The sequence below is a fragment of the Crocodylus porosus genome, unplaced genomic scaffold (assembly GCF_001723895.1).
Source record: "Crocodylus porosus isolate Cpor-Errol unplaced genomic scaffold, CroPor_comp1, whole genome shotgun sequence".
NCBI lineage: Eukaryota > Metazoa > Chordata > Crocodylia > Crocodylidae > Crocodylus > Crocodylus porosus.
The window spans coordinates 145561956-145577961 of record NW_017728886.1 but is presented as its reverse complement, the minus strand read 5'-3'; the positions used below and the strand labels follow the sequence as shown (position 1 = coordinate 145577961).

The 16006-nt window shown below is 43.7% G+C and overlaps 1 long non-coding RNA gene across 1 annotated transcript in view; it reads right to left on the bottom strand.

The window, feature by feature from the left end:
• The window catches only part of LOC109324632, a 34960-nt gene extending 22482 nt beyond the window's left edge, over positions 1-12478 (bottom strand). Inside the window, exon 1 of the long non-coding RNA XR_002104973.1 lies at positions 12314-12478. This is a non-coding gene — a long non-coding RNA (uncharacterized LOC109324632). The remainder of the gene's footprint in view (positions 1-12313) is intronic.
• Between the last annotated feature and the right edge of the window lie 3528 nt (positions 12479-16006).

Genomic DNA, 16006 nt, shown 5'->3' with positions numbered 1-16006 from the left:
ACAGAAGTAGAGTTGTCTGAAGGTGGCTATAAATCAGAACTAGCAGGAATAAGCTATGCTATGAAGCAAAATGTGGTGGAGGCAGGTGTCTCATAGTGGGGATTTCTAGGTCCCCCCTGGGTGCTAGCTCAGGGGCTGGCAGGGAGCACTGGGCCAGGAGACGATTGTCTACTCACTGGGGCTGGGAAATTGCACCCTGCCCTCGAGGGGCTGCCTGCTGCTGAGGCAGCAATGGTGTTCCCCTGAATTGGCAGCAGGGAGCTCCTGGCCTTGGCTCCCCAATCAGGGGCAGGGGCCAGGGGCAGGTCCCAGCCCCCTGCCTTATCTGCTGGTGGGACAGCTAGCTTGCTGAGGATTATGGCAGGGATCTGGGATCTACCTCACCCCTACAGATCTTTCCAAGCCCCGTGCCTCAATCACCCAATCAGAGCATAGGGCAGGGACCTGCTCCTGACTGGGACAGTCTACATGATCACAGGGTGGAGGCTGGGGAGTTTGTTCTCTATTCATCTGTGCAAATGTATAGCTGGGTGGAGAACAGGCTGGGGGGCTTGTTTCCTGCTCACTGCAGAGCTGGGTGGGGAACAGGCTGGGGAGCCTAGTCCTTGTCCAGTTCTGCACTCACGGAGCACAGGGTTGGTGCTATGAGACAATTATCTCCCAGTCTGAGCTCTGCTGTCACAGGTCTGAGGCTGGGAGAACCTTATCTCCTAGTGCTGGCACTGTGGTTGTGGGGCTCAGGCTGGGAGACCCTTATTTCCCAGGCACTGATCTCAGAGGGGGGCTTGGATCTCCCTGTTGCAGAGGCAGGGGGACATAATCCCTACCTGGGCTCTGGTGCCCCCAGTCTAGTGTCTATATGAGTGCTGCTGCACCATTACTAATCATGAGTAAATCTGCTACTTGCATTTGCAGGTAGAAAATTTACTTGTGATTAGCGAGGTTTACTGCACAGTAAGCATGTGCATGTGTAGACACACATGCTTACTGTGCAGTAAATTATGCTACGTCAGAGTAAAGCATCTTGTCTAGATGCTCTCACTGTAAATAAAACCACTATAGAAATTAAAGGATGCCTTTGAGTAAAATACTAATTGTATTTTGAGGGCATTCACCTACAAAAGTTGCCTTCTTTCTATTTTGATATACATAGTTCACCACTCAGATGCCCCATTTTTACAGGATGGTCTATTGCAGCCTAACACAGATATGGTTGCCGTTGAAGACCACTTTAGCTAATGTTGCACTGATACTGTATTACAATTCTCTAACCTGCACTGCCAGTTCACTTCCAGGAACAGTCCAAGGTTCTGTGCACTGTCTGCAAAATTGCTAATGGTAGCATTTAACATGTTCAGAGTGCTTTAAAAATGCCAAGCAATTAATAGAGGTTAATTATCTAATTATCTAGGATTACCTTTCCCAGGGCCAGCCTTAGGAAAAATAGCACCCTGAGTAAGCCTGTATTTTGGTGCCTGTTCTTTGAGTTTAAGTATATAGTACTATTTGCAAAAGTTTCAGAAATAAAGCCCCAGGAGGCTGCTGCTGGGTTTAATTGGGAGATCTGCATCCCCATGGACAGGTACTACTGTTGCTGTGGGGGGCAAGATGGATGGACTGGAGCAGGTGCCACCCTGTCTGCACTTGCCTGGCCTGACTCCTCAGCTAGGGACAGACATTACATATAAACCAGTTTAAGTGATCAGTAACTGGTTTAAATCTTTAACAGAACGGACATTCAGTGCACATAAACCAGTTTGAAAATGGCTGAAACTGGTTTGAGATGAACCTGGTTGAATGTAGTACAGGTTTCCCTTGCTTTATGTGGGTTCTCTATATGTGAAATCGCTTTTATGCAATGCCCCTTTTTACACCTAAAATTCGTTATACGAGAGGTAAATTCGTTATATGTGAGGTAAGTCTGTAGGGGAAGGGGTGGGGAGAGGGGCGCAGCACAGCCCAGCAGTTTCAGGCAGGTGGTGCTGGCTGCTCCCGGGGCTGCAGTAGGGAGCAAAGTGCAGTGTCAGTGGGTGCGGGCTGTGGGACAGGGGGCTGCGACTCTTGCTGCTACGTGCACCCCGGGAGGGGTGCGGGCTGGGGGGCTGCACCAGGCTCTTCTCGGGGGGGTTGTGCCTCCAGATCTGCATGCAGGATGACAGCAGGCTGCTGCTATGGGCTGGGGCTGCAGTCACACTAGGCTCTTCCTGGTGGGGAGCTGGGCTGTGCTGCGCTTGGGGTGGTTGCCCCTGTTGCCCACCCTTAAGGCTGACCCTGACCTCTCCTCCTAGGACCTCCTCTGATACCCAGGTTCAGTGGCAGCACTAGATCTCAGTTTCCCAGTCCTGGAAGCTGGTGGCAGAACTTTCCAAGTGGTGGATCCCTCCTGGATTTAAGATTGTTCTCACAGGAAGCCCAAGCAGAGCTGGGCCTCTCTTTAAAGCCAATGAAAAATGGACTTCTTTGTTCAGCTTTTCACTAAATGTAAAAGTGTCAGCCCCCTTGATAGTTTGACCTGTAGATGGAACTTGCCGTCCTGTTTGTTCCAGGCAGGAGAAGTGGTTCATATTGCAGACCATGGCAGTGCATACTTTGTGTGTTTGATTCTGGGGAAAATGTCGCATTCTCATTCTATTTAGTGTGAAAGCTGCACAGACTCTGCACTGGCTCCTGCCACCTTCCCAATAGTTGGAAGAATGCAAACTGTCACAACAGCGCTCCAGGAACTGAAAAGGCCCTGAGATCTAAGAACAAGGGGGATTAAAAAGAACCGCAGGTATAGAGAAGCTTTGAAAAAAACATATTTCCAGTGGAAACAGTGTGTGCACATCTGTGGAGGTTAGGTGGGAGGACAGGATAGCAGGGTGTTATAAAAGGCTAGCAGAGTGGGCTAGCAAGCTTGAAGGATGTAAAAACAGCAAAGCACATTTGTGAGCTCTTTGGCAGATGCCTAAGCAGGTGGAATGCAGAATGTTTACACAGTTCATATTTCAATATACTAAGAAAACACAGAGAGCCAGGCTCTAAGCTGTTATTAAGCTCTGCTCCCCTTCTGCCCCAACCACTTCTTTAAAAATCTACCTTCAGATCTTGTATGAAACCGCTCTCTGCTGCACCGATGGTGCTGGGGCAGGGACTGTGCCACCAGCTGAGAAAACAAATTTGAGATAAAGAGTGTGCGCTCAAGTTAACAAGCCTTGGGCAAGCAAACTGCTTTCTCTCTCTCCCGCCCCTATGTACCCCTACCCCCATTCTCACCTTCTATTCCCCAAAGCCCCTGGAATAGTATGCTATGGTAGTGGAAGCTGTTAGACACGCAATGGTGAACTAGCTGCAGAACAGCAAGTAAGAAAGGGAAGAGAGATTTACAATGTTCCAGTTTTGACTTCTTGCATAATGAAAACCAGAGGTCTAATAAAATGCAACATCAGTGACATGGTAATGGGAAGGAAAAAAAAGAAAATAAACTTGTAAGATAAAGTAAACTTTATGTGCACATTTAAGGACTATCTCTTTAGATGCAGACATAAGCACACCCTCTTTAACCAATGGTTGTTAAGAAGATTAAATGAAAGTAAACTGAATTATAGGGGGTCAGATAGGAATATTTCCCACAGGCTGAACTGGTGTTCAGCAGATTAGCTGGACATTAATTCTGAAGAACTTGCTATAAAAAGCCTCAATTCTCACCCACTAGTGTTCATCCACATTCAAGTCAAAGGCATTAAGGACAAAACACAATCAAACAAACAACCCCAAACCCTTAAAAGTAGTACAAGTTCTCAGTTCATTCATAATTCCCTGAGAACTCTAAGAGAAAAGATTTATTTTGTTTGAATGTTTATTGAGCAAAGCTTTTTTTTTTTTTTTTGCTGGGCAATGAGTAACAAAAGCAGTAAAATATATTTTCATGGCTAAACTAAGTTGGTGGAGTGAAAGCTACATTTAACATCTGCCCAAAAATGCTTTGCATCTTTAAAGCAATGTTTAAATACTGAGGGCCAAGTTGTACAGACACAGTCACATTGCCCATGGGCTTTACATCATCCAGAGCTCCTGGGTATGGCAACCACCACAGGATGCAGAGTGAACATTCCTTCTGGGCTGTCTTGTCCTTGTTCCAGGGTAATATCGTGGGGCAGGAGATCCTGCATCCAAAGGCTAGCACCTTCCCATGTGTTTTAGAGAGTCTCGATTAAGAGTTAAATAACTACCCCAGTCAATATCTGACTGATCAAGCTCTCATTGCTCTCAGCTACTTTATTTATAAAAAGAGTACTCCTACAATCATAATTGTGGTATAGTGTATAGTTGTACGATAACCATTTTGTGGTGTGAAGCTTAAGTAATATTTTTCTGTGAGATTTTTTTTTTTAATGGAAGGCAGTAAAAAAGGGCAAAGAATTATTGATGCTGGTATTTAGGATAGTTGTACTGTGTCTCCAAAGATGCTTGAAAAAAATTAATTTTTCTTAATTCTATTCCACTCCTTCCTTTGTAGAAAGATACATAATCTGACAGCATAGCATATAACTAAATATATATTCCCCTCTTGGCCTGTTAGCTAGAATCAAATGTACTGTCAATTTAATATTTGATACATTTCCTATGCAAGGACTATGTTATAAATGCATAAACTAATTTTATTTGTTGACCTGTTGGTGTTAGGTTTTGTTTTAAACTTTAACTAATCCAATTAAATCCAGACATTTTTGTACTGATTTGAGTAAAGAGATTCAAAGCAAGATGCAGAATCCACCAATGATTCAAGTTTGAAAATCAGGCTTTTCTACACAAACTGCATACTACTTTGGTTTAGCCAACAGCTTGCAAGAGATAGCTCAGGACCCCAAATCACTGCAAAAAGAAGAAAATGCTTCAAAATCCTCCCTGAAATTTAATATACAGAAAGACAAGGTGTAATACAAGTGCTGAGATGTGCAGTCATACATGCAATCTCAGCTTTAGCTCATCGAAGACTGGGCATTTTGAACTAGTCATGGGGTTTTGGCCCGTAAGTAGGGCTCCCAGGCACTAGAGTAGTGCCAACACTGAGAAGTCATTTGGGTAGCTGCAATCCATGGTTTGCAGACTGTGAAATGACCACATGAAATGGAGAAAAAAACAAAACAGAACTGCACCAACACAGAAAAATGCCTGTTTTTTGTAAACACCTCAAATACAACAGCACCCTCCACTGTCTACTGAAGGTAAAATACATTTGCTGTGATAATTCCTTCCATTGGGATGGCAAAGGGCAGCCAGAGGGAGATTGTTCTAAGACAGATTACCCCACTGTTTGAAGAACATACATTAAATGTAGTAGAAAGCAAAAAACTGATTGGAATTTGGCCTTTCATATGAAAAATAATGGAAATGACATTTTAATTTTTTTTCTGCTTTGGAATATAATTTAAGATGAAACTATAATTTGTCTACTGTGTGTGCTTTGCTATGATACAATTCCAGAGAATATAAAACTCTTTAAGAATAGCATGTTCTGCTTATCCAGCTATTGGAATGTATTCTCCCAGATCCAAGAAAATAAAAATCATATGTGCTTTCTTTCCATATACAGCTCAGCAATGTCAGAAGTTAGACTGGTTATTTGTCAGAAAACTATAGACACACCTGAACATTGCAGCTCACTTCAGATCCAAGTGGTTGATTGCTGAACAGGACTGTCAACTCCTGGCACCCTTGGAGCAGTGAAACCCAACATATGCATTTTCATCCAGTAACAATGAGGTGGATTGATACTGCTGATTTCCTTAACCTTTTCTCAGCCTCCCTCTCTCTCTTGCCCTTCTCTTTCATTTCATTTACTTTATTTTTTAAGCCTTAACATGTCATATTTTTTCTTGCTTTTGCATGACTGGAATTTCCTGTTTTTGTTCTTCCCCCAATCAGCATATGGTTGTACAGCAATTTGGTTTTATACCAGTTTGACTTTACATTATATTAAGAAGTGTGCACACATATACCACCATCCAGAGGACTTCACAGCATTAAAGCATCAATTAAACCTCACCAACGCTGTTGGATACATAAGTATTATCATCATCAGATCATACCAGTTGACACCAGTTCACATTATCAACAAGGGCAAAACTACAGCATTGAGATGAGATTTAGTAAATCAGCCTATAGTCACATAGCTGGGGGCCTTGTTATATGTTGTACTTAGAGTTGCTCACATGTTGATTTGTGTTAGTGCTAGCTGGAGTTTAGAGAAATTACACCTTAAGACTAAAAATCTTCTCTGACTGTCCCCCACCTGCACAGATGTGTCTTGCCATTACAGGCCTGGTGAGCAGGGGCCTGACTAGGAGCTGTAGCTGTGAGTTGCCACTACAGGGCTGGTGAAGCAGAACAGGTTTCTATCCCTGCCCTTGGTGAGGGTGCATGAGAAATGGGTTGAGAAGGGATGAGAACATTAAGCTGGGAGGTGGAGAATTAATGGGTTGGGAGACAGTAATGAAAAGGGAGGTGGAAAGGAAATGGCGGTGGAAGGGTGATAAAATGAAGGAAGTCAGCTACTGAAGGATAAAATAAAAGAAAGTAAAAAAATTATAAGGAAATAGAAAAGTAAATTAAAGAAGGTCTCATGTTTTAATAAACTGGGATTGGGGTGGGGGGTTGCTGGTCATGCTTCCAAGAGTGGCTGAGAGATAGCACCAGTGAGGGAAGGTGTTTTTGGGGAGCTACTGCCCTTGCCTTGGGAAGGAAGCCCCAGCTCACGGGGACCTGGTCCAGTCCCCTGCGTTGTTCTCCCACCTCCTCCAAACCCCACTTTTGGACTCATCTGTGCTCTGTGACTTGGCTAGCTGGTAAGTGCTTTGCAGGCTGTTTGCATGGGGTTGCTCCCTTGTGGGTGGGAATGTCACAGCCCAGAGGGTTGGGAGAGTTGGCTTGGTGCCAGAACTGCTCCTGGGCAGTAGAGTTCAGGGGGTGGAAAGTTTGTAGACACAGAACAGGGATGGGGGTTGGTGCTGGAGGACTGGAACTTGGGTGGCTCATCTGTGGAGATTGGCCACACAATGGAACACAACTGGGTAACACAGATCAAAAATAGACCTGCCCTAGAGTGGTGCGACTTTAAGCCACATAAAGTGTGCTTAAAACTAGTTTCAGATGTTAATGTGTGGACAAATCCACGGGATAAGAGCTCCAGGAGCTGCCTAAAATTAATGCATAATAAGGTCCTAAGTGTCCACCTCTAGCCATAGAAATACTGCTACCTCTGCAAACAGTACAGTCTTTCTTTGTCCTGCAAATAAACCACAACTACAGGTGCAGGATAACTAGTAGTTTACTGCCACTAGCTCTTGCTGGATGCCAGGACTGCAAATGGCAGAAAACCTACTGGGAAGTATGGAGTGGAGGAAGCAGTGGTGGAAAGCAAACCTTTCTTTCTTCCAAGGAAGCTGCAGGCAGCCACTGCAGACAAAAAAGAGGGTGGTAGTGTCAGGGTGCTGGGGATATAGACCGACTGAGTAAATCCTTCCCTTTTGGCTCCTGTTGTTAAGGTTCCCATAAAGACACTGGCAGACCTCAAAGTTGTCTTCATTATTGTTATTTGTATTGCAGTAGTACTTTGAGATAAAGGGTACCTATACATGTGCTTTGAGGCTGCTCTGACATGCTGTAATTACAGCATGTTGGAACAGACTTGATTAATCAAGTCTGCTGGAGTGGGCTAATTACCATGGTCCAGCAGACTACAGTGTCACATTTATCAGCACCCCCACACTGAAAAATGGTGGCGGGAGCACTTTAAGTAAAGCTCGCTGAATGAGTTTTAAAGCGCCCCCACCACTATTTTTCAGTGTGGGGATGCTGATACATATGATGCTCTGGGTGCTTTAATTAGAGCAGCTCCCACTCCCCAATGCATGTGTATAAATGCCCAAAGAGATCAGAACCACATTATGTTATGTACTGTACAAACATACAGTACATAGGTGATTACTGATTACACTATTTTGAAGAGCTCACAACATGACCTGCCCCAGGCCACATTGCAGATATAGAAATAAAACCCAGGTTTCCTGACTCCCAGTCCAAAGCACTGTCTTCTAGATCATCCTGAGATCTAGAAGACAGTTTAGAGGTTCTAGAAGAACTTCTAAAAAGTGTAGAGGTAAGATCCCCACACCTTTTTAGGAACCTGCTGTGACACCTCCTTGGCTCATACTCCTCTCTCCTGGATGTGTGTGTACAGCTTCCAGTAGTGTTACAGGCATTTGCTGAGGGAACAGCTCCAGCTGAAATGTGTCCTCATCTGCAGAGCTCAGGAAAGACTTCAGCACTAGAATGTAGCTACGTTTAAAACTTTATAAGGCCAAGGAAAAAGCATTGATTTTAACAGCTTTCGATAGCATTGCAGTAGAAATCTGTAGGATGTGAGGCAGTCAAAGGGCAAGGCAGCTGATGTACCTAGATGACTAATTACTTATGATTACAAAACCTTTTCCATACAGACAGACCTAGAGTAAGTCTACACTGCAGTCATCATTACTGCAGCAGAGAGGAATGATATTGGAGCTAGCTTAGGTATTCATAACAGTCTAACTCAGTGGGCATGTCCAGATGAATGTGCATGTGCATTTCCCCAGGGACAACTAGCAATGGCGCATATTTGTGCTGCTAGGGAATCCCCCTGCACACATACTCTGGCATGGGGTAAATTACCCTGGGTGGGGTAGGCAAGGCTGGGGCTAGCATCTGGGCTGGCCCCAGCAACCTTAACCTGGGATCCTGGCAGCAATCAGCAGCAATCCAGGCACGTGGAGCCTGGCTGGCAGCTGGAACATAGCTCTGGCTGGCCAGGCTCCGGTTTCAGGCTGCACATGCTGTTGCCACATGTGCTACCACACTCTTTTTCAAAGTGCTTTTGTTTTGATACTGGGATTTCCCGGTATCTAAGTTTGGCTCCATGCTGCAAATATGCAGTGCGGAGAACCAAATCACATGCGCAGGGCGTGTTTTGCGGTGCCTTAAATGCCCTTGAGGCACCACAAAGCACACATGTGCTTGTGTGGACATGCCCAGTGTGACTAACTTGCTCAGCTACTTGGGTAGCTTTTGCAGACCATGCTTAATTCTACACTGCTGCTGTGGGTAGTGCCCAATTAGTTACCAATTGGTACTTTAGTTGACTTGGGTAGCTCCACGCTACACTGCAATCATTTATGCTGCTACAGGGCAATGATACTGTTAGGATCCTATTTCACTATTTAGTTCATATTAGGACAATATATTTATTTTATTTGCATTGCATGTCCTACATACATAATAATTAGAACTGGGATTTTCAAAGGGGCCTAGCTTCCACTGAAAGCTGATGGGCATGTAACTCCTCTGGGCTCATTCAAAAATTCTAGCTTAAAACATGAGCTCGAGGGCTGCTGACAGATGTGGAAAAAAAACCCCAAAACACAAAACTGCACTTTATGGGAAGAAGTACTGTGTTAATTTGACCCAGCTCCTCAGCATCTGTATAGATTGGGTGCTTTAGTGGGGCTTTTTGGCGCTTTTATCTCAAGTTGATTCAATCAGCTCTTAGATAAAAGCCCCAAAAAGCCCCACTAAAGTGCCTGATCTATACAGATGTTGGGTATGCTGGGTTCAAGTAATGTGATGCCTATTTTGGCAATGATCTGGGTTTGGTGCACTGGTATTTCTATTCAGGCAACCTGGGGGGATGAATTGACTTCATGGCTTATTATCATCTGCCTGATCTCTGCTTTTCTCTCTCTACAGGTGCTAATGGCCATCTTTTTACTGGTCTTGATGTTCCACTGTTTCTTCTGCAATTCTGCCATTAGTCATTCCAGGCCAAGTCCCTCTTCTGTTTCACAGCCCTGCAGACTGTTTTTAGCTTTAGCTTAAAACCTTAACTCTGGTGTAGAAATGGCTATAATTGAAATATTGGAGACACAGTCAAGACACTCAAGAAGACTAGTTCTTACAAATCTGAATAAGATACGTACATTGGCTGGGATGATCCAGTTGAGGATCGTCCTGCTTTGAGCAGGGGTTGTACTAGATGACCTCCTGAGGTCCCTTCCAACCCTAATTTTCTATGTTTCTATGATTTAACTGTAATGACTACAGGACTAATGCCAAAACATCTTTGGGCTATGTTTTGTTTAGTTTGTTGTATCTTTTTAAACTTAATATATAGTCATGTGTGTGGCTCTTCTCTGCACCCTCTCAAGCTTCTCCACATCCCTTTTGAATTGGGAACCCAAAACTGGATGCAGTACTCCAGCTGTGGCCTCACCAAGGCTGAGTACAGCGGGAGAATGATGTCCCGGGATCTGCTTAAGAAGCATCTATGGATGCAAGTCAGCATTTTTGTTGCTTTAGTAGTTGCAGCATCACACTGAAGGCTCATGTTCATCTTGTGGTCAACCATGACTCTCAAGGCCCTTTCATCTGTAGTGCTAACCAGCGTAGCACTACTGAGCCTATAGGCACGGTGCAGGTTTTTCTTCCCAAGGTGGAGAACCTTGCATTTTTCGGTGTTGAACACCATCATGTTCTCGTCCGCCCATTTCATGAGTCTGTTAGATCCTCCTGGATCACCCTCCTGTCCTCAGGTGTGGATGCTTCACCCCTAAGTTTGGTGTAATCGGCAAACTTGGCCAGTCAGCTTCTGACACCAATCTCCACATCATTGATGAAGATGTTAAACAGTATACGCCCTAGGACAGAGCCTTGTGGGACTCCACTGATCACAGCGCACCAAGACGATTGACGTCGACCACCACCATCTGGGTCCTACTGCAGAGCCAGTTCCCCAGCCAGCGGATCATGGTGACGTCAAGGCTGCAGTTAGCCAGTTTAGCCAAGAGGTGATCATGGGATACCAGACTGAAGGCTTTTTTAAAGTCGAGGTATACAATGTCGATCTCTTCCCCCTTGTCCAGGTGATAGGTCACCTGGTCATAAAAGGAAATGAGATTGGTCAAACAAGACCGATCTACAACAAACCCATACTGGGTATCCCTCAGGATATTGCCTTCAGATAGTCTGTTAAGGATGGCCTCCTAGATAATCTTTTCCAAGACCCTCCCCAGGACAGAGGTCAGGCTGATGGGCCTGTAGTTTGCTGGATCTACTTTCCTCCCTTTCCTGAAGATAGGCACAACATTGGCCCTCTTCCAATCATCAGGCACTTCACCAGAGCACCAAGAGCTCTCAAAGATCCGTGCCAGGGGCTGAGCTATGATGCTTGCCAGCTCCCTGAGTACCCTTGGGTGCAACTCATCAGGGCCGGCTGACTTGAAGGTATCCTAGCATATTAGTAAAACTTCTAGTTTCTCTTTAACTGGAGAAAAATATGTGTCATGTTATGCACTACACCACCTGTACCAGATCGTAGATCTGCCTATGGTTGCCTCATCTAGGACACTAAAAATGGAAGCACCAAAAAATACGAACCTTTAAAATTTTCCACTATTCACCTGAGCAGACTAACATGAAGCCACTTCTCTTCCCCTTGATAACTGAGGAAGAAAGAAGACTTTCAGTAAATTCTTAAGAGCAACAATTTAGTGTTTGGGGGCAAGAGCAGGGAGAGTATCTGGGGCCAGAGAGGGGCTTCCCAAATTACTCTGGCATACAATGCTTTACTAGCAACACCTGATTTTTAGAAGGTGAGATCCAGGTTAAACAACTCTACTGAGCACCACCAAAAACAAAGAAAAGCAATAATTGAATGGCCTAGGAGACCTGCACACTTTAAGTAGTCATCCTGCTATATTGAACTAATTTAGTTTTGATGGGACAAAGACACAGTTTCTAGTAGTAAGGACTACATCTGATAATAAAGCCACACATACCGATGAACCTCAGATAGATTAGACCCAATAGAAACATTTGACAGAAATATTTTCTATGAGGAAACATTGTTTGTTGTTTAAGCAGAGACCTTGAATGGAAAATGTCAATTTTGATAAAACTTCTAATGGGAGCAGTGAAAATTATTGGTTTAGGCTCATTAAAAAAATCTTAGACTATCATTTCATCGTATATTTCTGTAATAACCAGATGTCATTGAAATATATATTTTTTAATTTGGTCCTGTGAGAAGTGTTGACTTTTTGTTCTGAATTGAAACAAACCCAAATTTTAAAATAACAGAATTTCTTTTGGAAAGGAGGCTTCATTTTTAACCACATCCAAAACAGATTTAACCTCCATACTAGATAAGCTCTCCTGGGCTGCTGCAACTTGACTTTCTAAGCAGCAGCTGAGTATCTAATCCCAAATCCTGAATGCAAAAGGTAAGCAAATCAGTACATACCCTCACTCCAAGAGCAAATAAATCTTCACAGTTTCTTCCACTGTTTCTTCAGGTCCATGAACATCACCTCTTTCCTTTCCCAGGGGTGCTCAGCCAAACAATCCTTATCCATGACTTGATCTGAACCAGGCAACAGAGATCTTAACAGGATTGAGTACAAGATTGCAGCTGGATGCACAAAGGGCTTCAATTGGGACACCTGTAGAACAAAGTAATACAACATAGGCAACATCCTCCAGGGTGATCCCAGGAGCAAAACTACATGAATTGTGTCCACACTGTATATGATGCCTCAGTAATTTGTACGTACACCTGTACACATAGCCAAGTCCTTTCATTTTTCAAGTACTTTGTGACAAGGTATTTAGCAGAGTTCACAGATAAGCTGGAATCTGACAGGGCTACATCATAAGTACTTTTGTTATAGCCTCAAACCTGTGAACTCTGGGTGATTAACTGTGTGCCTTAGCACCTGCACCACCTCCCAGTTTCCTGCTTGCAAACATGCTGACGGCTTACATCTGACCAGAATGGATTCCACTAGTGGTAGCCCTCCATTAGCTTCTCATATAAAGCTCTTATATAGCTTTTATTTTTTGGCATCATCCTGGGCCTGTCAGTCACAGGGAGTAAAGGAAGGAGGAAGAAGAAAAGCAATGCAAAAGGAGTAGCATGTCCCCCCTAGGGGGAGGCAGTGAATGTGTTCTATCTACATTCTGGGAGTGGGCAGGTTTAATTCTGCATCACTATTTATAAGCCTCTAAGACCATCAGGCACTATCAGACCCACAGGATAAATAGTACAGTTACTCCCCACTATGTTGCAGACTTCTCTGAGAAAATAGGTACGAGTCCCTCTCCTTGTGGAGGCAAGAGGAGATATTGTAGAAGTTTGTGCGTGATGTACCAGATCAGCCTACTGGCAGGCTGAATCTAGTCATTGTTGCATACAGTTTAAGGGCAGGTGAGCCAGTCCCTGATATTTGGAGTGTGTGTACTGCATGTGCATGCATACTTGGGGTCTCCTACTTATCTTAATTTTTACAGCAATCATTGTAAACTCCAGGATAAGATATTTGATTGCCCTACCCTTCATATCCACTCTAGCTGACATTTCACTTATCAAGCACAGCTCCCCACAAATGATTTATTGTACATTGTCTTACAGGTCTTCTTTTGAACATGCTCAGTATTTATGTTTTCTGCAATTCCTAGTTCAGCAGATTCTGCTAATATTTGGCACTTTAAGTGGTATCACCAACTTCTACACAGAAAGATTTGGGAGGTATGAAGTCCACAGCATAACCAAACCGTCAGAAATCATGAGAGCCCAAATCCTCCAAAACAACAAGCAGCAGAGTGTTTAGACCAGGGTTCTCACCCTCCAATTTGGCCCACAGAGCAGTATCATTTGAAGTGTGGAACTTGGAGTCAGGGGAGTGGTAGCAGTATTCATTGCTGCTCCTCTGCTGCCAAATTTCTGACCTGTGGGGAGCCCCTCAGGCTGGATAACAGGGCCTTGCATAGTAGATTGTGCTGGTTTATGTCCAGATCTGGTAGGCAGGTGGCATGGTATCAGATTGGGGTGGCATGGGATCTGGTCTTCGGATCAATCCCATGCCACTGTTCTGGCCCACAGGGCCAGAAGTTTGGGGCCCACTGGTCTATACCAGTGGTGGCAAAGATGGCTCACATCATCTGACCCCTTGTGCTGGCCCTGTACAAGTTCTGTCTGGAAATCCCCCTGCATGCTGAATCCAATGCCTGTGGCACACACTTTGGCCAGTCTGACTACATGTGTCACTACATGTGGCACCTGTTCTAGCTGATCCAGGCCAGCACAGATTCCAGAGCAGATGCTGCATGCAATCCTGTCCCAGTGCAATAAAAGCAGGCACTTGATCTGGCAGGGGAGAAAGGTGGGACTCCATGAGTTCTCTACTTGCTGGGTGTCCACAGGTTCAATCTGACCCATGGCACTGTCCCCATGCTATTAATCCAGCTGATGCCCAGGGCTGATGCCTTCCTCACCCACCTACTGCATACCTCATATATATACATATACACACCTGCAGAACATGCCTGTCACTGTACAGGAAACTACAGTCTTTCAAATGGTGAGGCATCCTTGTAGGTACTTTACTATGTGAGCTACCCATATTCCATTGCTATCCCTCAGGAAATCCAGGTGCTGATAAAATCCCTGCAATCTCTTCTGATAATTTCTCAATATCAGTAATTTATGCTCCTTCCCCCCCTTTGAAGCTGTTCCCTTTGTTACCAACCTTTGAAACTGTTGAAAGACCATGAAAGAACTTCATAGTAGATGAAGCCGCGTTCTAATGTAGACAAAGGAGTTTTGAAAGCAGCATACACTGTGCGTAGGATTTATGGACTTAGTGGCAACAATCAAAAAGAAGGAAAAAGAGACCTGAGAACACTAATTGAATATGTTGGAAGCAAAGGCTTTTCTGGGGATAATGGTTTCTTACTGGACCAGTTGAAGAGTTGGGAAAGAGGTTAGACAAACTTTTTGGGCACAAAGTACCCCTCCCCAGATCAAAGGAAAGACACTATGTGCACTAAAACATCCTTCCCAATTTTTCAGTTGGTCCAATAAATGATATTACCCACTGAGAGGCCCCCTGTTTCTCACACATTTTTTGGATCATCACAATTACAACGCCAGTCCAATCCGACTAAACTTGCTATGGCAGATACTTTCATTCTAGAGCCAAGATTCTTGGCTCACATTCTTCAACTTCATATTCATCATATGAACTGAGAAACCACAGGAAGAATAAAATGTATTTCCTCTCAAAAAGTGCTCAATAATGACATATTATTTACAAGGACAGGGACTGATGAATGAACATCCCAGCTGGTACCCAGTGCTGCATCAGATTCAGTGATACTACCTGACTGCTTCTTGTATTAGAGGAAGCTTCAAATCCAAGAGAAAGTTCACACATTTGGCTTTCTGAACATTTGGCTTTCTTAATGAGAAACTTATGAGACAGAGAAAGAAAAAGAAAGAAATCACACATTCATTTTCAGATATTTTCCAACATCAATTACCAGTTTGGAATAAAGCAAAAAGATGAGCTCCAAAACAAATATTTCTAGTTGGGAAAGATCAAATTTTAGTCCCACTATATGCTCTTTTGAAATTAGATTTTGACTCAATTTAAGATCAGAGAAAAGGCCGGATCTATGTGTGTGCATGCAAATTTGAGTAGGCTATATTTAGTTATTCTTCATATTTTGTGAATGATTTACTAATATTTAATAACACTTCCAAAGCAAAGTAATTACAACTATAACATAACAGAGCATCCACATGAAGAGTTCTCTCATCCTACCAATATAATTTTATTTATATATATAATTATATATCTATAATTATACCTCCAATATAATTGCACCTCCATAGCCCTCCCAGTCAATGTCTCTCTGTAGACAAGCCTATAATCTGCTTAGTAAAGAAACCTTGTATATGAACCACCTATACAAGGTGGTTCTCAGTAATTTGAGGGAGCCAAGAAGTTGTTGAGCCCCAGGGCTACTTCAACTTATGTTTTGCTGCCCATGGCTTATAAGCCCTAGAAACGGAAGCCACAGTAATTACAATCTAACTATGCTGGCAACATGACTCTTTACCTGGAGCTGAGATCTGGAATGGAGCCCTCATGTC